This window comes from Rhinopithecus bieti, unplaced genomic scaffold, assembly GCF_001698545.2.
Source record: "Rhinopithecus bieti isolate Rb0 unplaced genomic scaffold, ASM169854v2 scaffold_30764, whole genome shotgun sequence".
Classification (NCBI taxonomy): Eukaryota; Metazoa; Chordata; class Mammalia; order Primates; family Cercopithecidae; genus Rhinopithecus; species Rhinopithecus bieti.
In genome coordinates this window covers 1108221-1129924 of record NW_016813573.1, presented here as the reverse complement: position 1 = coordinate 1129924, position 21704 = coordinate 1108221, and the positions used below count along the sequence as shown (strand labels likewise).

Genomic DNA, 21704 nt, shown 5'->3' with positions numbered 1-21704 from the left:
ATTGTCTTTGTTCTGAAATGAAGAGATTCCTTCAGATAACTGAGGATACCAAAGAGGGATATGAAAATAGAAATGAAAACCCACTCTCTTCTGCTTATAGAAAAACATTTAGGCACTAAGAGTGGGTGAACAAGTGGAGAGAGAAATTTTTTTAAAAGGGAGAAGATGAGAGAGACGTTTGTTAGTATTGTTATCTTAAAATTTTGAAAATAAGTACATTGAATTTTGTTTTGCAAAGTAGGTGATTTTATTGAGTCTTTAAAATATAGCATCTCATTTTGAGTAGTTTTAAATNGAAATGAAAACCCACTCTCTTCTGCTTATAGAAAAACATTTAGGCACTAAGAGTGGGTGAACAAGTGGAGAGAGAAATTTTTTTAAAAGGGAGAAGATGAGAGAGACGTTTGTTAGTATTGTTATCTTAAAATTTTTGAAAATAAGTACATTGAATTTTGTTTTGCAAAGTAGGTGATTTTATTGAGTCTTTAAAATATAGCATCTCATTTTGAGTAATTTTAAATTTTAAAGCTTTTAGAAGATTTCAAATTTCAATTCTGTTAAGCAGAATTCAATTTAAAATATATATTTAATTCCATATGTAAATGCTAAAACTGAAATGATGTTGATTTTTTTCATAACACCAGAGATTAAATAATTAATTTCCATTTACTAATTTAAACACTTTTTGTAGAGCTCTTAATCCATTCGTTTCTCCATTTCCACAAGTTAAAAGAAAAATATCACCTAGTACATTTTACCTATTGTTTATTTTTCTCTATATGTGCTTGCTTATATGATACCAACCTAAAACTCTTTGGTACACAATTCTTCAAAGTTTAGTTCCATTGTTTTACATCACCACCGTTTTGCTCCATGAATCCCTCATAAAAAATTTGTCAAAGTGTATAATTTGTAACATTGAATAATTTTACTTCAATCCAAGAGTAGCTTTTCCCTGTAGAACACTCTATTTTGTGTCAAAAAAAAGCATGTAATAGGACCAAATGAACAAGTTTGACACCATTCGGAAATCCTGCTCTTAAGTTTAACTCCCTTCATTTCATATTGTATGGGGTCCACTTTGTACTGTATTTGGCCCTGTAGGCACTTTAACTTAAAGATCTGATTTAGCTTAACTCTTAAATATGCCCCTAAGTCACACCTTCAAATAATACATTTCCCTTTTGAGAGACTATGGGAAAAAAGAGAACTTACTGTACTCTGGCAAGAGTTACATTTGGAGGAAAGCAGGGCAAGACCAAGCAGATAGGTAAGTGTAAAACAGCACTTGAAATGCTTTAAAACTTCCAGAAACTGTCTTCTTGAGCAGAAATTGTTTTAGGGTAGAAGCCTTCAGGGACTCAAAGGCACAGGCTTCAAGCCATTTTCTGCCAGGTCAAAGGGTTGATCACAGTTGGGAAAAGACATTTTCATTTTCAACCGCAAAATTGCTCTTCATTTCTGTAAAACAACATGGAAAGTGAAACTGGAAGCAAGCCAGGCACTTTGCTGGTTTTGCTTTGGGTGTGAGTTTGTTCACATAGCTCTAAGTTCAGAACCTAATGTTATGCTCTAGAAATGCCATAGTGTATTGTTAGAGGATGTAATGTCACACTGAGGACCATTTATTTCACAAAAGGAATGTTAGTTGCTAAAATGCAACCAAATACTATATGTGTGTATGTGTGTGTGTGCATGCGTGTGTTTACATTACATGTACATGAAAATACTCTGAAGTTTTTATTTAAAGACGTGAAAAGATAGCATCTTAAACAGCCACAGAACTAGAAAGCTAAATTCCTTCACTTTTTATTTAGAGGTGGATTTCTCTGAAGACCTAATTTAGCTCTAGAGTAGGAGAGAAGAGTATGGATTGCTCTTGGTGAATTCTTCCTCCTGCTATAATTATTGAGATCAATCACTGCATGAAATGCCCCTATGTTTGCAACAAAGCCTGCATTTCTGAGCTCAGAGAATAACATGAATATTTTATCAAAAATAATTGAAATGATGTAGTCTCTAGTTTTTTAATACCTGATACATTTGTCCATGTATTATTAATGTCTCCCAGACCTACATATGCAGATTCTCAGCAATATACTTAACATGATTGCCTTTTTTGCACTTTTTCAGAGCATTGAGTTTGGAGAGAGGAGCTTCAGTGCAAAGTAATGGAGCATAACACCCTGATTTGAGTTGGGACTCCTTCGTAGCACCCTTGTGCCATTTCATTACTATAGATTTGCTCTTCTCAGCTGAGTTGCAGATTATTCCTGTGATGAACTTGTTTTTTTGTCTTTTGTTTTTTATCTCTTCCATACTTTTTCATAGCACTCAGGATATCTGCACACAGTATACATTGAAGTATATGCTTAATAATTAAGAACATATTTTCAGTGTTGGTAGAGTAAATATTATAATCCAATCATTCTGGAAGGCTGGAAATTCTTTTGTTTGCTTGGCTGGCTCCTGCTAAAAAGGCTTCTGGGTGCTTGGGGCCCTCAGGTTCCACTAGGTCCTGGAGGAGACAACTCTATCCTGTGGTACTTAGCCGTGAGACTAGCTGAACTCATTTTTGGACTACCAGCCCCAGAATTCAGCAACCCAGTCAAAACCAATGAATTTGGTCTTCTTAACCCTTAAAAAAAAAAAAAGAAAAACGCTAGAAAAATGACATTTTGATTTTAAAATGCATTTCCCACAACACTTCATGGGTGAAGTCTCGAAGAAAGAATTATCTTGTTCCTGTTTTAAAAGCAAACAAACTCCTGTTGTATTTGACAATAGAGCACTTCTTAGCTCCAGCATGTCCTCTGGCTTCTCACCTGTAAAGCAAGCTGTCTCTGACCTGGGTTAACAGACTTAACAAATGCGGAGAGGGAAGGCCCTTTCTTGGACTTCAAGCTGGGTGGTGGAAAAGAGAAAAGCATGCAATTTCTAATTGGGGGTGTGGAGAGGTCCTGGTGAAGATTACATGTAAATGACATTGAGGAAATTTTCTCAAAGGCTCTTCATAAGAATACCTTTGGAAAGTACATTAAAAAGTAGATAGATTCATCTATTTTCTTAATGTAAGTTCAAGATATTTTTTCCACAGGTGATTCATAAACAACTTCATCAATTTAAAAAATGTCTGTTGGTATTTCTCCCTTCCTTCCTTCCTTCCTTCCAGCCATCCATCAGAACAGGGTCTTCCTGTCTCCCAGACTGACATGCCGTGGCTCAATCAAGGCTCACTGCAGCCTCAAGCTCCTGGGGTCAAGTGATCCTCCTGCCTCAGCCTCCCAAAAAGCTGGGACAGCATGTGTACACCACCATGCTCTGCTAATTTTTTTTTTAATGTTTTGTAGAGACAGGGTCTCCCTATGTTGCCTAGCCTGGTCTCAAACTCCTGGGCCTAAGCTAACCTCCTGCCTTGGCCTCTCAAAGTGTTGGGATTGCAGGCACATGCCCTGCACCTGGCCGATATTTTCTTTATGTTTCTAGGTTCATCAGCTTTTACATTAAATGTCATAAAACACTTTGCAGTTCCTCAATTTCATATTTCCACAGTTCCTACTTTTGGAATGTAACCTAAAATATTCAGCAAAGCCTCACTCAGTGAGTACAGTGCAATAGTACATTCAAAGCTAATTAAGAGAGAGAATGAATCTGTTGTTTTTATCCATGAATAAGGACAGCTGCACTGATAGGTGTAATCCATTCATCAACCAACCCAAGTGCTTGTCTTATGCACAGCTGGCAGTGTTGTTCTGCAAGGTTCTTAAATCTCTCTTTTGTTGGTAGAAAAATCAAAGGAGTGTGATTTTCAGAAGGCACTGGGGCTATAGCTTAGCCAATCTGTTTTGCTGATCCAAGACAAATTTTTAATGCAAATTAATTCACCACTACACATTCCAAAAGCTGACATCAGGTTTAATTTAGATGGGGTCCTTTTTGTATCTTGGGGTCACTGTAGTATAGATACTAAACAGGCATCTAAAAATATTTGGGCTTTTACAATTGGGAAATACCAGGTGGAGAAATCTAAAGGTGATATTTATGGAGTTCCTACAGGAAATTTTGGCATAGTGGTCAAGACTAGAGTTTCTCAAACTTTAGTGTGGGTCTGAATGGTCTGAAAAGCTTATTAAAACAGATTAATAAATCTCAATCTCAGAGTATCTGATTCGGAAGGCAAGGTCTAAAGAATCTGTGTTTCTAACAAGTTCCCAGGTGTTGCTGCTGCTGCTGGTCTTGGACTGCACTGTGAGACCCATTGGTCTATATCCCACTATACCCCAGTATATTTTAACCCCACTAAAGATTCCTGCCAGTCTCCTGGCAGATTTGGAAAAGTTGAAAGAAATGGGTGATAGAGTTAAACAGGATGAAGAGGTGCAGAGATGCTCTGGGCTGATTGGTAGGCCACACACAGAAATGAAGGAAACTATAAAATCTAAAGACCTCTTTCTTTGCTACTGAGATTTATCTCTGCTTAGCTCTATAAAAGAAAGCAAAGTTGACATTTATGTGATGGCAAACTGTAAGGCACCCACTGCCAGCACGAGCAGTTCTGACTACCCACGGTTATTTTTAAATGTTTCGGACACCCTGGGAGAGATGCAAAAAAACAGACTCTTGATCTAAACAATATGAGAAAAAGGATTCCACATACTACATTTCATACAAAGGCTTTTTTTCCCCACTAATGCAGGTTAGAAGACACTGTAATATAGCAGCAATTATTTTAGCGAGGGAAAAAAGACATAAAGGGCCTTTTCATAAAGATTTTCAGACCTAAATATTTTACCACTATTTACCAATGAAGTTGAAATGTGGGTTATTTTATTTGGGAACCTTTCTTGCTCATCAAGAAAAGGTAAGAAATGCTGTGTACAACATGTGGTTTTTATAAAAAGGTACCTTTGTTCAAAATATCTAAACAATTTGTGCCCACCCCCACAGACCTTCAGCAACTAAGGATGATGGTCTTTGTACCCAAGGTAAGGTGCACATATGAACATTTTGGTTGCATTTTCTGGGTACAATAAGTCCAAAAGGAGAACTCTGATTTACAGTCAACAGCTCCAACAAGTGACCCTTGGCAGAAAGGGTCTGCTTTTTCAGCTGGTGCTGTTGTTGAAGTTCAGAGGAATAGCTCATCTGTCTCTATTTCAGGCATCTGGCAAATGGAGAACTGTTTCAGCATTCTCCATTCCACTAAACGCTTACAGATGACTTCCATATTCTGGAGCATCTGCTGGTTATCTCATTTTGAGTTATTTTTCCTGTTGTGTTTTGAAAAGACTCTCTCTCTAGCTTTTATTTTGTAAACCCATTATTGTTGCTGTCTTGGTGTTTGGGGAGATCAACAGATGTCCCTGGTGTTACCTCAGGAGATAGGCCAAACCTGTGGATAATCTGAAAAGAGAAATGGTGATTTTGTTAAAAAAGAAACAAAAAAATAAATTAATGAAAAACCAAGCTGAATCAGAATTGTAAAATATATTCAGGAAATGATTCATGGGCCAAAAGTAAATGGTCATCAATAATTTTAGGATCTCTTTTTGAAAGTTCTTAAAAACAGTACTCAAAGAACTTCTACATAATTATACAGTTGCTATGTGTGATGCATGTACATGATATAAGTGTTATTTTGAATTTATTATTGTAAGTGAATGCACTCATTTTTATTCCTTACCGATGCTTGCCAGGTTGAGTGCTTTGCTCTATACCTTGTAAAATATCAAAACGGCCAAATATCTGGGTTCTTCTCAAGGGAATTTTTCTTCATTTTCATAAAAGATAGACACATATAATTCATAATATATCCAAGCGCCTTCATTTGCCTTTTAGAGCACGTGAATGGTGTTCTGCATTTATTAAGGCTTTTCTTACTTCCAGTTAATCAGATATATGGGGCACTTACACATGAATTTGAATATTAATGTGTTTTTAAAAGCAGGGTGACTAGTACCATTAAAATCATGATTTTGAATTGATTAATGCCCAATGAAGATTTCTTTGATGCAAGCTACTAATTGGACAACAAGGAAGGGTGTTCTAATTGCAATCATTTTCTTCAGAAAGAGAAAGCACAATGGGCATGTGATTAGCTAATAGTCTTGTTTCCTTAAATTTTGGAGATCTCCAAATGCAGAAAAGATTAAATAACAACATAAAGACACCCATAATAGCATAATATTTAAAACTTACCACTTAGTCATATTTGCCTTATCATTTTTTAAAGAGACAAACATTACAGGTTTAGCCAAAGTCTCCATAACCACGTTTCACCATTCTATTATTTATGTTGTCTTCCCAGAGACAACATCTATCATGAGGTTAATGCACTTGGTTTCCAGTCCATTTCTTATACTTATACATACATATTCTACATATTTATCCAAGGCCATATTTCTTGACCAATATATTTTTAAAAACTTTAAAAAAACCCTGTATATACAAATTATCTTGTATCTGTTATTTCCAAAAGAATTAGACATCTTCTATTACTAAAGCCACAGAAAACCCAAAACTCCTGAGAAGTCATAGCTTTTCTTACCTGTGCAATCTTTAATAGAATATATGACAGTGATAATCACAGGAACATCTGTCCGGTCTTCCTTGGGACTTCTCATTGGATGCAAAGATTAATTTAAGGTGTTGGACTGTTACTTGGACACAGACTAGAGGACAAAGCATGAAGGCCAGTCACATTCAAGAGTGTTGTCAGGGCAACAAAACCATCATGTTATTTGTGAAAATTAAGTAAAATAGATTTTACTAGCAGCTTGAGAAAACATTTTTGCCATCTTCAGAAGGGGTTGGGTTATTATATTGACATTATCTCCCACTAAGAGAAATGTCAATTTCTGCCCTTTGTTTCAGAAGATACCACCACTGATGGTAATCTCTGTCTTTGTGTAGGGTGAACTTTAAAACACTAAAGTGAGGCTGAGTGTCCTTGCCATATCCGGGGAAAAGACTGTCTTTTTTTGGCAGCAGTCAGAGGTTGTCTGTAGTTTACATGTAGCCTAACCAAAAAGAGCCTCTGCATTTCCGATTGCTCTGTGTCTTACTCATTACCTGTATTCTGAGTATTTCAGGGAATTAACACTTTTGCTAAAAATGATAAACAATGTCTCAGTTCATCTAATACAGGGGTCCCAACCCCGAGGCCATGGACAAGTATCAGTCCGTGGCCTGTTAAGAACTGGACTGTACAGCAGGAGGGGAGTGTCAGGTGAGCAAGCAAAGCTTCATATGTATTTGAAGCTGCTTCCCATCCCTCGCATTACTGCCTGAGCTCAGCCTCCTGTCAGATCAGTGGCAGCATTAGACTTTTATAGTAGCATGAATCCTATTGTGAACTGTACATGTGCAGCATCTAGGTTGCACACTCCTTATGAGAATCTAATGCCTGATGATCTGTCACTGTCTCCTGTCACCCCCAGAAGGAACTATCTAGTTGCAGAAAAACAAGCTCAGGGCTCCCACTGATTCTACATTTTGTGCATAATTATTTACTTATATATTACAATGTAATAATAGTAGAAATAAAGTGCACAATAAATGTAATATGCTTGAATCCATCCTGAAACCATCCCTCTGCACTCCCCGCAAACCATGGAAAAATTACCTTCTACAAAACCAGTCCCTGGTGCTAAAAAGGTTGGGGACTACTAATCTAGTAGAACTCCTTAATGCAGGGGCTGTGAGTTAACGTGGAGATTTCTGTGATCATAACTGCTTGGCCAATGGACTTCCAGCCTCCCAATATCTCTTTTGGTAGTGATCTTGTCTCAGTAGTAAGTATGGGTTGTATGAGTGATAGGAAAAAAAAAAAAAAAAAAACCCCAGAAAGCTTTATAGGAATAGATCAGGAATAAAAAGCAAATACCTCATGTGAGCCAATACCCAACAAGAAGCTTACTTATTCAATCATCCAGCTTGCTATTTTAGAACACCCAAAGAAATAAAAAAGTGTCTTTATTTCCTCTACGAATAATGCTAATAGTTAAAAGGTTGCTTTTGAACCACTCAATTCTGTTAGCTATAAAAAAGTCACCGTAAATTTTATGTATACGTGTTTATATAATCCTGTATTGTGTTCTAACAATTCAAACATGAAGAAAGCACCATGTCAATAGATTATAGGTACATAGACAATTTAGATTTGAAAAATTCCATTATGAGTATTTGATAACAATTCTAGGTCTATAATTTACTGATATATTTCAAAGGTGTATTTACATATATCAATCAGAGAAACCAAAACAGAACCCTATTTTTAAATGTAAGACAATAAGCCACCAAAAGAGTGGTGAAGTGGAGAGAATGTGTGACTATGTTCTAAATCCCCTTGTGAAGAAACTTACCTACTCATTTATATGATTCTTTTTCTCTAACTGTGTTGAATTCAACTTGCTAGGCATGCTTTAGAACATTACGTGGAGGTGTGATATTACAGAATAAATATTTTTAAAAGGCTATAAACTTTGGATTTTTTGGATACTTCATGGTTGAAAATTTCAATATACTGCTTTTTGGTCCTGAGTTTTATTTATATTAAGCCTTCCTTTGCCCAGCTTAATAAATGATCACCTCTTGTCTGATTTGTAGTCTCATTATAGTTGTGTGACATCGTTAATCTTGTGGTCCGAAACACCTGGAAGTTGAACTTCTTGGAAAACTCTTAAATGAAGACACTCTTGGGTTTTAAATTTTAATTTTTTTTTTTTTGTTTATTACCAAGGAAAACTGAGCAAGAACCCCAAATCCCAGAACTGTAATTCCTGATTGAATACCCTGCTGATGTAGACTACTGCCTTCTGACATTTCAGATGATCATAGATCTGGTCATTCCATGAGATTCTCCACTGTTCTTGATGATGCCTGGAATTTCAGTTTTGTTTTGAAATGCAGGCTTCTTGAATGTAACATCTTTACATCATCACTCATTTATTCCAAATATAAAACATGGCACAACCTGACTTAGAGGTTTTGACTAGTTTGAATTTAATTGGGTAATTGGAAGAATTTGGAGATTGAGGGCCCAAGGATAAATATTTGCATAATATACTTAGTCCTAGGTTTGGGTTCATGGGTTTAGTGGATTTCATTTAAAGATCTGCTAATTTTTCTGAATTGTTAGAATATATGTACCGTATTGTATTCAATTTTAGTGATAGCTGTCTTAAGGTATCTCACTTTTCACCTACAGATTTTCTCAAGGGTGTCCTCAGTTTCAACACAATTTTAAAACTCTCTCTTCATTAGTGTTTTAAACAAACCATTTAGCATGGGTGTAGGGAAGCTTCAACCCTGGGCACATATTACACTCAATGAAAGTTTTGAGAAAAAAACCAACAAACAAAAAAACAACACTCTAGTTTTCCATTGTAGTCCAATTAAATCAGAATTGAGGTGGGATGGATGAGGCCTGTGCATTTTATTTAAATGAAAATGCTTCTGATGATTCTAAAATGCAGCTAGGCTTGAGAACTCCTGTCTAAGTACTTAAGCATCATTGTATTATTTATACATTGTAGTTACTATTCCACCTTAAAATATGACCTTATGATATATTTGCATATCTGACTCCACCACTATAGAAAAATAATCTTAAGACATAAAATAGAGCTTACTGTATTTCATATTTGCTCTAGTGTCTGGGTCTCAAAAAATGTTTGAATGAACAAATGAATTACAGTGCAAGCCATATGACCCTGTTTTCATTTGCATGAACTAATCAATAAAAGTTGTTTAAATGAGTGAATGGAAGGAAAAAAAAGCAGATCTTCATTTTTAACAGTGTGGCACAGATCTCCTGGACTATATTATTAGTAAACACCAGATAATATTTCCGTTGTTTGTGTATGAATCTATCTCTGTAAATTTAAGTATTTTAAAAGATAAAAAAGACTCCGATTATTTGATTGAGTTTACTGCTTTTTATAGTTTTTTGAAATGCCTAGCATCAAGGACTATTGAATGTGTATTGTTACTGGCTAAAATAGATTAAAATAAGTAAATTTGATTTTCCCATATTAAAAAAATTTTTAATCTACACTTTTTTTTTTAACTTGCAAGAACATTCTTTCACTCCCAGAACCTTAAAAATCAATGAGTAAATTCCTTTATTACTTGACTTGGGTATAAATCTTTTTCTATATTATGAAGGGTCTGTCAAGACACCGAAAAGTAACAAGAATGCAGCAATTTTTGCATAGTAATTCAAACATTACCAATTTTAATTCTCTACTGAATTTCATTTTTCTACTTCATGTGGGTAAAAGGAAGTTTATCTGCTTCACTGTGATATCCCACGTAACTAGGATTCAAATAACTGTGCAGTGAATGGTGAATGTTACACCTTGTACTTACAGAACTTCACTCTGACAAACTCAAAGAGCTTTAAAACGTGATTGTGTTAATCTTCACAATATCCCTTCTAGGAAGTAACATGACATTTTCATGTAAGAAAATCCAGGTGCAGTGTGAAAAATGCCAACCTGCTTTCTGGAGGGAATGTTTTAAAGATTTAAGATCTCTTTCAAGAGTTTTTTTTGTTTATATATTTCAGACCTTAGGCTTTTCAGTGCTATGTTTTGTACCTAGTAAGTTTGAAATGATCCAGATGGTATTTTCAACCCAAAGGACACTTGTTTTTCTTTTAACAGAGACTTCACTACACATGTATTTTTTTTTAATTTCCTTAAAATTATTGTGTACAGATGGTTTGACTACAGGCATAACCCGACTGACTTTTGGGATTTTTGCTAATTAATTTCACTGCTTTAACAAAGATGTGGCTTTCCAATGTGCAAAGACCAGTATAAGTTATAATGACAATGAAAATCATCATACTGCATAATTCTGCACCCCATTTTATTGGTTCAATAATGTTATTTTTCTCTTTGCCTTCAGTTTAATCATATTCCAGTCCATTGTCAACACTACTGTATGAATGCTGTTTCCAAAATGCTTGAATACTTTCAGGATGGCCTTGCATGCCAGAGTGTTGTGCTGAAGACACCCACACACTCACTGTCACCTGCCTTCAGGTAGTTATTCTTCCACCCACAAACCTATACTCAAATACCTCATTGTTTATCAATTTCAGATATAGTCACTGCTACTTGAATACATCATTTAATTGCATTCTTCCATGCATTCAAACTGTTTCCTCTCCCTGCAATGCACATGTACCTTTTCTTCATCTAGCTAAATTCTACTCAGCATTCAAGATTCAAATTAAGAGACACCATACTATAATCAATGGACTATATAGTAATTGTTGAGTTATTTACTCCAATAGACACTGGCTTCTTGAGGAAAGAAACAACATATTATATGTTTCAATGTCAGTATCTAGTATAATAACTTCCATATAGTAGACATACTAAAAAATGTATCTGTTAAATGAATCATTTTCTTCTTATTATGTATATGCTTAAATAAAGTTTCAAGTGTTTATTACCAATATTACCCATCTAATTTTTATATTAATGGTAATACTTAAAACAATTGAGAGATAATATTTTGACATAGTGATTTTCTTCATGATAGTAGAATTATCATGTGGTAGAAGTTGATGTTACGCAAGCAATACAGAAGTGTTGAGCTCTTTACCATATTGTAGACCTTATTCACTGAATGCAAGTGATATTAATTAAGATAAATCACATTTTGGACTTTAATTAAAAGATAATGCCTTAGGGCTCAATTACTTTTTAAATTCTATGCAGATTTTCTAGTAAAATCTTGACCATTTTCACAGGTCTTCCTTTAGTCCACCTCCATTTGAAGGTGGGAGGTCTACTCTTCAAATAGTAATCTTTTGTAATATTCTTAAAAGGATGTCACCATGACTTCCAACTTGGCATAAAATCAGATTGTATTCATCTGCCCCTAACTGGCAATGTGAAACATCTTATGAAACATTTAGGGGTAAGAACTAATGCTTATGGAGTGCTGCTTGAAATATTTGAAGTCATCTAGTCTTAGTTTAGATGCTAACTGGGAATCAAGCCATGCTACTGGGATGCTGTGTTATTTTCAATTTGGGGTTATTACAAATAAAGCAGCAGTGAACATTTGTGTACAGTATCTGTGGGGTATTAGTTCCAGGACCCCCTTGGATATTGTTTTAGGCCCTCATAGATTTGTTATCTTGTGCTTTGGCATGATTCCTTCAGCTTGCAATAAGAGGCATTGTAGAAAATTGTTGTGTAGAACCTGCTGTCATCTTGACTGCCAAGATGGGGGGATTTCAAATATGACTGCTCATGACAACCACTTGGGGAGATCCCCATGCTCCACTTTAGACCTGCTGAATTAGAATCTCTGGGAGTAGTCCTGGAGATTAGTATTTTGTTCTTAAACTTTTTATCTTGAAATAATTTAGACTAACATGGAATTTTCAAAAATAGTATAGAGAGTTCTTTCATTCCAGTCTTCCAGCTTTACCCAATGATAACGTCTTAATAACTTTAATAGAATAATACAGAAAACTGACAATGGTATAATACTATTAACTACAGACCTTAATTTGGATTTCAGGAGTTTTTACTGGAGCCATTTTTCACATATTATTTTATAAAATTTTATCACATTTGTAGATTTTTGTAACTACCACCACAATCAAGAAACAGAATGGTTTCAACCCCCAAAACTCCCTTGTGTTAGCTTTTATACTTACACTCTATTCTCCTTGGTGGCCACTAATCCTTGGTGGCCACTAATCTCTTGTCTAGTTCCATAGTTTTGTCATATCAAGAATGCTATATAAATAGAATCATAAATTATGTAATCTTTTGGGATAGGCTTTTTTTTTTACTCAGCATAATCCCATTGAGATCTATCCAAGTTATTGTATCTAACAAAACTTTGCACCTTTTATTGCTGAGTAGTATTCTGTTGTATGAATGTACCACAATTTGTTTATCTATTCACCCATTGAAGTTTATTTATTTCCAGTTTGGTATCATTACAAATACAGCAGCAGTGAACATTTGTGTACAGTAGTTCCTCAGTATCTATGGGGGATTAGTTCCAGGAAAAAATGAAGAAATCATATAGCAAAGTAATTGGTTAGTCAATCTAGATGTAATTATTGGAGGAAATTGCTAAAAGTAGACCCACTGAAAAATAACTACAATTAGCAGACATTTGTGCCTTTAAGGTGATAGGTGAGACAGACCGTGAATTTTTAAAATATGGAATGAAATAATAACTTTTGTACTTTTATGATATGCTGAACACACACCATCCTGGCAACTTGCAAAATATTAAGATGCCAGTTTCTTGGGTAGGTGAAGTATAATAGAGTTTAGATGATTACAAATCATCTCACTTGTGATTTGGCACTTACTTCTCAGATTAACAAATCATGTAAAAATGATTCAACCATTGCATATTAAAAGCTTGGAGATAAAGTTAATTGTATGTATTTCACTGAGTTTAAAAAGATTTTCTATAACTCTTCACACTGTCCTGCAACATTACACACAATTTTAATAAGTTATTGTGAAAATATAAGGTAAAGGCTTATTTCATTAATACATTATTGGAGAAAACATGAAAATTGATTTAAAATGCTACTCTTGTTCAGGCATGATCTGACTTAGTTGTTAATTTCTAACAACTTAGTTGTTAGAAATTGTGGTCATTCTCATTTTTAAAGAATACCAGTGAGTCATATTTTTGCAAGTTGATCTCAAAGAATTTGTCTAAGAGACTAAAAAGTATATATTACATTGGTTATTTAGAACTTTATTTGATTATTTAGTAGAGTTGGCTGTGTTTTATAGAATATCATTATAAAAGAGTAGATAATAATAATAGATAACTATTAGTTTCTATGTTCCATCTTCTCTTCATTCAAGCCTCTCAAACACATTGAACATGATGGTTCTAGCTAAGTAACCAAAAGTCAATTTTAAAAGTTTCCTATTTAGCAATATTTCTATCAAAATAGTAGGCTACCTCCTAGAACATTAAAAAAGTTGGCTAATTATTGAAATAAGCAGCTCTTAAATGTCAGAATCTTATTTCAGTGAAGATTTGTTGCTTGCTCACATCACATAGTCCATGGCAGTCTGGCATCTCTCTTCAAAGTAGTGATGCAGAAGCTAATCCTCTCCCTTCATCTTTTGGTGCCTGTTCAACACATGACCTTCATGCTTGCCTCAGAAATGGAAAGAGAGTGGAGGATTGCTTGTGGGAGATTTAAGGGGCCAGGCATTGAAATGGCACCTATTCTGTCGACCAAAGTGAAGTCTTATGGCCCCACCACCTTTAAGGAGGATGGGAAATATAGTGCTCAGGAGAGGCAGGAAAAAGAAATGGGTTTAGTAAGAAAATAGCAGCATTTCAGTTTCACTCTTTAATTAAGTCAAAGTAGTAATACTCACACTATGTTGGCCATGGAAGTAGGCCACTCAAATCTCCTTCAAGAGGACCTGATGAGGGGAGCATAGTTGGTTTACAGCCCCAACCATTACACATTTGAGTCAATAGATCAAGCTGCGGTGAGTCAATGATTGAGCTTAGTGGGAATGTAAGAAACAGACCATTAATGCTCAAAGTGAGATTTCTCCAAGAGCAACTGGTTCTTAGAATCCACCATTGACCTGGCCTGGCCAAGACATTCTTGGAACCGCACTGTTTTCAGAGATTGCTTCTAACCATTTTTTTCTTCCCTCTCTTCTTTCATAAATGTCAGACCTATAGGATGGTCTAAAGGCTCTTCTTGTCACTGTTACTCCCACTTTTATCTTTCACAGAACCACCACAATAAACCTCTTGACTGTCTAATTCTATTTTGATTTTTCCTTACTGGAGGACCTATACTGACAAAAATGGAGCTAGGATTGATTTATTTAGAAAATAAGACAAGATGAGTTTTGAGAATGTGTCACTCCCTACCTGGCTAACAAAGATGAGCTTGTTTTAAGGGGAATGTGCAGCATGGATAATCCCCATCACAAAATAATGGCCTAATTCCTGAAGATCCCTGGGAAAATGTCCTGGTATAGAGAAATAATTTTGCTGGTGCAATGTTTCAGGTATTTAAGGGATATGTGGAGAACAACTCCTTTTTAAGGACTGTGGAGTTGCCTAGTTACTACTAGCTTGTATTAACACTGAGGGTAATTAACAGACAGTTAAATACTTTGGTAGCTTATAAAAATCCCCTCCTCTTCTGTGGAAAGACCAGCCTGGAGTCATGTATTAATCATTCAAGGCTGTCATAATAGAATGCCACAGGCTGCATGACTTAAACAACAGAAATTTATTTCTCAAATTCTAATGACTGGAAGTTCAAGTTCAGGGTGCCGGTGGAATTGGTGTCTGATGAGAGCTCTCTTCTTGGCCTGCAGATGACCAACCACTTTTTTTCTGTGTCCTCATATGGCCTTCCCTCTCTGCATGGTCAGAGATTAATTTTAGATTAGATTAGAGGTTTTTTTGATCAAGGGGAGCAGAATATAAGGCAGGATAATTGAAAATTCATTTACTTGGTGGTACTTTCTCAGAAGATGTGATTTAGTAGCTTGCAAGGACTGAAGAGAATGAGGAAAACTTACTGCTGAGGTGACCATTCAGTGTATGGAAAATCAAAGGGCCATGCTGAGTAAAGTAGAAATTCATTAATTTTCTTGCTATATTGTAGAAAAAGGAATAAAATGTTTCAGGGATGTGGACATACTGGAATGGATATATTGCGCAAGGCCAGAAGGCCCACCAGATGATTACATTCCATCACTAAGGCCATGAGGAATGTTCTGGTGGGAGGGTCGTTGGCATCACTGAGAAGTTCAGCAGTGTATCTTCTCTTTAGGTTAGGGCTGATAGCAGGTGAGGGGCCCACAGAGCTGGGCTCTTTAATAACCATGTGGATGATGAGGCACCAAAATAATAAACACCAGGGGGTGGCATTTAAAATCAGAAGCCAGGAGGTTACAATTACTATAACAATCAGAAAGTTCAGCGGACAGTCAAGATTCAGGGAGACAGTTAACAGAGGATGGCTATAGAGGAAAAATAGATGGGCAGCCAACAAGGGTGTTGCCTAATATCTAGAACCAGAACATGGTAAGAATGGAAGAGCAGGAGGCTACAGGGAGACACTTCAATAAGCAATCATAATTCCTTGCTCAGTTTCCAGATCTAAGCCAATTTTCAAATATAGCAGCTACTGACAGAAGCAGCTGGATTTTCTAGAGGAAAGAGCTGCCAGTATGTACTGCAATGACTCTCCCAGTTCAACTTCAAAAGAGCCCATGATCACTTCAGTGCCTTCGCACTGGAGAAGGGGTCACGCCTGGACATTTTTAGAATTATTTTACAGAGAATTCAAGTTGATATTCATACTAGGAGACTCAAAGATTATTATGGTCCCCCTGAGAGAGTAGGGAGTAACAAGGGCCAAGTAATATATAGAGTTCTGGCTAAAAGTTAAGCTATTGGGTTCCTGGGTAGAAGCACCTAATTATTATTTCCCTGGTCTTTGAGTGCATAATAGGAAATGATATTCTTGGCAGTTGGATAACATCCATCTGAGTCTTTGACCTGTGGAGTAAGAATTATCACAGTGAATACCAGTGCCAAGTGGAAAACTTTGAAAATGCTATTCACAGCCCCCTGACCAAGATATTAAATTGAAAAATATTATAACACCTTGCAGGAAATGGTTGGTTGGGATTAGTGCTTCAGTTACAGATATAGAAGTTATTGAGATGGTGGTCCTTATTATATCACCATTTAATTTCCCAGCATTTATCCATTTTATGTAGGGGTCTGATAGTCAAATTAAATGGTGATTTACTTTGTTCAACTTGTAGACTATCACAAACTCGATAAAGTAACATTCCATTTACAGCTTCCATGCTGACTGTGGTATTATTGCTAGAACAGATTAATAAGTATTAAGTATATGGAATTCAGCCATTGACTTGGGGAATGCCTTCCTTTTTATTTCTACTAGAAAGAAAGATTAGAAAAAGTTCAAGTTTGTGTAGAATGAACACCAATATTCACTTATAGGTTTGCTCCAGAGTTATGTCAGTGCTTGTCCTCTGTGACATAATATATTCCAAAGAGATATGCATTCTCTGACATCTCACAGAATGTCACATTGATCCATTATATTGATGACATCATGCTGACTGGACTAGGTAAGCAGGAATGGTTAGTGCCCTGGAGGCCTTGGTAAGATACATGAACTCCAGAGGAAGGGAGACAAGTCCTGTAAGATCCAGGGCCAAGTCATCGGCAACAGAAAATTATATAGCTTTTCAGAAACAGTACCTGACAATGTTTGTGTTTCTTTTAAATTGAATGTTAACTTGGCCTGGTATATGTTATTGCAGAGGTTAGAAAACTTTTTCTGTAAAAGGCCAGATAGTAAACCTTTCAGCTTTGTGAGCTATACGGTCTTATTTGCACCTACACAGTTCTGCTGTCATAGTTCAAAAGGCATTATAGACAATTTGTAAACAAATACACATAGTTGTATTCCAATAAAATTTTATCTATCAAAACAGGTGGTGGCCACATTTGGCCTATGAGTTGTGATCTGTTGTCCAATATATTGTTAAATCACATTATCCTTCATAATTTTTTGAACTTTTTGTTCAGCAAATATATATTGAATACATACTGTGTGTCAACTCCTGTAGGGACACATTGGTGGACAAAATAGACAATCAAAGAAAGCTTTCTGCCTTGATAAACAAACAAACAATAAATAAGTGCACATAAAAAGAAAGAAAAGAGAAAGAACAGAAAAAAGAAAAAGAAATAGAGAATGCAAAAGATGTACAAGCAAATAAGCAAGAAAAAATAATAAGAAATAAAAGGCGGCAGTGGTGGAGGGATGAGATAGAGAAATCAGATGGTAGGACAGGCCACATTTGATAGCGTTGCCAGCAAATACTTTTCCACGTTCGGTAATAATTGAGAATGTTTCAACATCTGGGAAAAATATTCCAATAATGGGACAAAGCAAATTCAAAGTCTCTGTGGTGTGATTGAGATGAGAGTGAAGTGCAGTGTTGTCAAATAAATTGACTTAAAGAGAGAGCGGTAGGACTTGACATGGGAGAGGAAAGTGTGAGAATTGTAAAGCATTTTAATTTTATTTTAAATTCAATGAGAAGACACTGGAGAGTTCTAAGTGAGAAATTACATTTCTGATTTATGTTTTTAAATAGATAACTTTGGTTCTATTTGAAGGGTGGATTTTGGGGGAAAACTAAGATGGGAGAGCATTTAGAAGACTATTGCTGTAATTCTGGAAAGAACTGATTTACTCTTTTATAAGAATAGGCTTATAAACCTATTGTTGACCCTCCCAGTTCAACTTCAAAAGGGCCCATGATCACTTGAGTGCCTTCACACCGGAGAAAGGGTCATGCCTGGACATTTTAAGAATTATTTTACACAGAATTCAAGCGATACCACTTGTGATATAATTCAAGTGATATCATTCAAGTGATTCTTTATAATAAAGAATAAGTTTATAAGCCTTTTCTTTATAAGCCTACAAACCTTATTCTTTTATAAGATAACCCCCACCACCCACCTATCTTCATCAATCGTTGATTGTTTTCAACTAACCACAAAGATAAGGGAATACCGTACCTGTTATTCAGCACATGATTGGGGATAGTTGGCACCGCCTTAAGCCTTCTAATTCAAGCAGAACTAGGCCAACGAGGAGCTCTGCTAGGAGATGATCAGATCTGTAATGTTATTGTTACCGCCCACTCATTCGTTACAATCTTTACCGTGATACCAATCATAATTGGGGGTTTTGGCAACTGGCTAGTCCCTCTTATAATTGGTGCACCCGATATGGCATTCCCCCAGATAAATAATATGAGCTTCTGATTCCTCTCTCCATCTTTTCTACTCCTACTTGCGTCTTCAATAGTAGAAGCTGGCGCTGGAACCGGCTGGACAGTTTATCCCCCTTTAGCAGGAAACTCAGCACATGCAGGACACTCTGTGGACCTGACCATCTTCTCACTCCACTTGGCAGGTGTCTCTTCTATTTTAAGGGCCATTAACTTTATTACCACAATTATTAACATAAAACCCCCAGCTGTATCCCAGTATCAAACACCCCTTTTCGTTTGATCAATCCTCATTACGGCAGTCCTTCTATGCCTTTCCCTCCTAGTCCTAGCCGCCGGCATTACTACACTGTTGCTACACTACTAACTGACCGTAACCGCAACACTACTTTTTTTGACCCTGCTGGTGGGGGTGACCCTATTTTGTACCAACATTTATTCTGATTTTTTGGTCACCCTGAAGTCTATGTCCTTATCCTACCAGGCTCTGGGATAATCTCCCACATCATAACATATTCGTCTGGAAAAAAAGGAACAATTTGGATACATGGGCTTAGTATGAGCCATGATATCAATTGACTTCTCAGGGTTTATCACATGGGCTCACCATATATTTACAGTAGGAACAGACGTGGACACACAAGCATACTTCACTTCTGCTACCATAATTATTGTTATCCCTACTGGCATCAAGGTCTTTAGCTGATTAGCTACCCTGACAGGCAGTAACATCAAATGATCTTCTGCAATATTCTGAGCCCTAGGATTCATTTTCCTTTTCATAGTAGGAGGTTTAACCAGCATTGTATTAGGTAATTCATCATTAGATATTGTCTTACATGACACATACTATGTTGTAGCCCATTTCCACTATGTTCTATCAGTAGGAGTGGTATTTGCCATTATAGGAGGCTTTGTCCACTGATTCCCCTATTTTCAGTTTATACACTTAATCAGACCTATGCGAAAATCCACTTCACCTTTATATTCGTAGGTGTTAATTTAACCTTTTTTTCACAGCACTTCCTCTGCCTATCCAGTATGCCTCGACATTATTCTGATTATTCCGATGCGTACACTACGTGAAATATTATCTCATCTGTAGGCCCATTTATCTCACTAACAGCAGTTATGCTAATAATCTTTATGATCTGAGAAGCCTTTGTTTCAAAGCAAAAAGTACTAACAATTGAACAACCATCTACTAATTTAGAGTGTCCGCCACTTTACCACACATTCGAAGAGCCAGCCTATGTGAAAACCTAAATGAGAAAGGAAGGAATTGAACTCCCTGAAACTGGTTTCAAGCCAATCCCATAACCTCTGTGGCCCTCTTGATAAGATATTAGTAAGATTTTTACATAACTTTGTCAAAGTTAATTTATAGGTTAAACCCTATGTGCCTTATTGGCTCATCCGGTTCAATTAGGCCTTCAAGATGCTACATCCCCGATTATAGAAGAACTACTCACTTTCCATGACCACACTCTTATAATTATTTTCCTAATTAGTTCCCTAGTCCTATACATTATTTCCCTAATGCTCACGACAAAATTAACTCATTTTAGCACCATAGATGCCCCCAAAATCGAGACTGTGTGAACTATTTTACCCGCCATTATCTTAATTTTAATTGCCCTCCCATCTATGTATTCTGTACATAACAGATGAGGTTAACAACCCTTCTCTTACTGTCAAAGCAATTGGCCACCAATGGTATTGAAGCTATCAACATACAGACTATGAAGATTTAGGCTTCTATTCTTATATGATTCCAACAACTGACTTAAAGCCAGGAGAATTTCAACTCTTTGCAGTTGATAACCTTATAAGAATAAGGTTTATTCTTTTATAATTGTTCAGATAAAGGAGATAGCAGAGGCTTTGGAGAGAAGTGTATTGACAGAAGGTATATTCAGTAGTACTCTACATTAATCCTTACTGATAGTAATAAATGAGTGAAGAAGAGAACAGGATAACTAATGCCTGCTTGGTTTTTAGCTTAATACATTTGACATTTACTCTTACCAAGATGGGAAAGACTGAGGGAATAACAGTCTTTTTAGAATCTATGTGCCAGTTTGGTAAGCAAAATACATGAATATAAGAAAGCAGTAAAATATGCAAGCCTGAAATTTGAGATTAAGCCAGAGATGGAGGTCATTAATTTGTAGAAAGTATGTGGTGACACTTAGGGAAAACGTCATACAAAAGAGAAGAGAGCACAGGAATGTACACTGTGCCATGTCAACATTTACAGCAAAGTAAAGTAAGATCATGGTAGTTGTGGTGCTAGAGATGGAGGAAGCAAAGTAGAAAGAGGAAGACTAATTAGAAAAGAAAAAAGAGAAGGCACTTCAGCTGGGTATGAGGAAGGAGAGGAGAGTACAATGGTAAAGTTAAAAGACAGCATTACAAGAAGGAGGTTAACAGGCAAGTAAAGAAAGAAACTACAATCAGAAGGCAGCATATGTAACAATGACCTAGTAGTTACTTTCTTAAAAAATAGTCAGTAAGAACCCATGTAGGGGTTTGAAATTTTCGATGAAGTCAGAGATGGGGGTCAGTAATTTATAGAAAATATGTGACACTTAGGGAAAATGCCATAGAAAGGAGAAGAGATCTCAGAGAATACCAATGTATTCCCTGATTCATGTAAAGGTTTTTTAGTGACTAATTTTTTTTCTTTATTTTTTTTCATTATTATACTTTAACTTCTAGGGCACATGTGCACAATGTGCAGGTTTGTTACGTATGTATACATGTGCCATGTTGGTGTGCTGCACCCGTTAACTCATCATTTACATTAGGTATATCTCCTAATGCTATCTTTCCTCCCTCCCCCTCCCCACA

General features: G+C 36.1%; 1 pseudogene; it reads left to right on the top strand.

Moving 5' to 3' along the window:
• The first annotated feature begins 1194 nt into the window (after nucleotides 1-1194).
• The window catches only part of LOC108513028 (keratin, type II cytoskeletal 8 pseudogene), a 37781-nt pseudogene continuing 17271 nt past the window's right edge, over nucleotides 1195-21704 (top strand).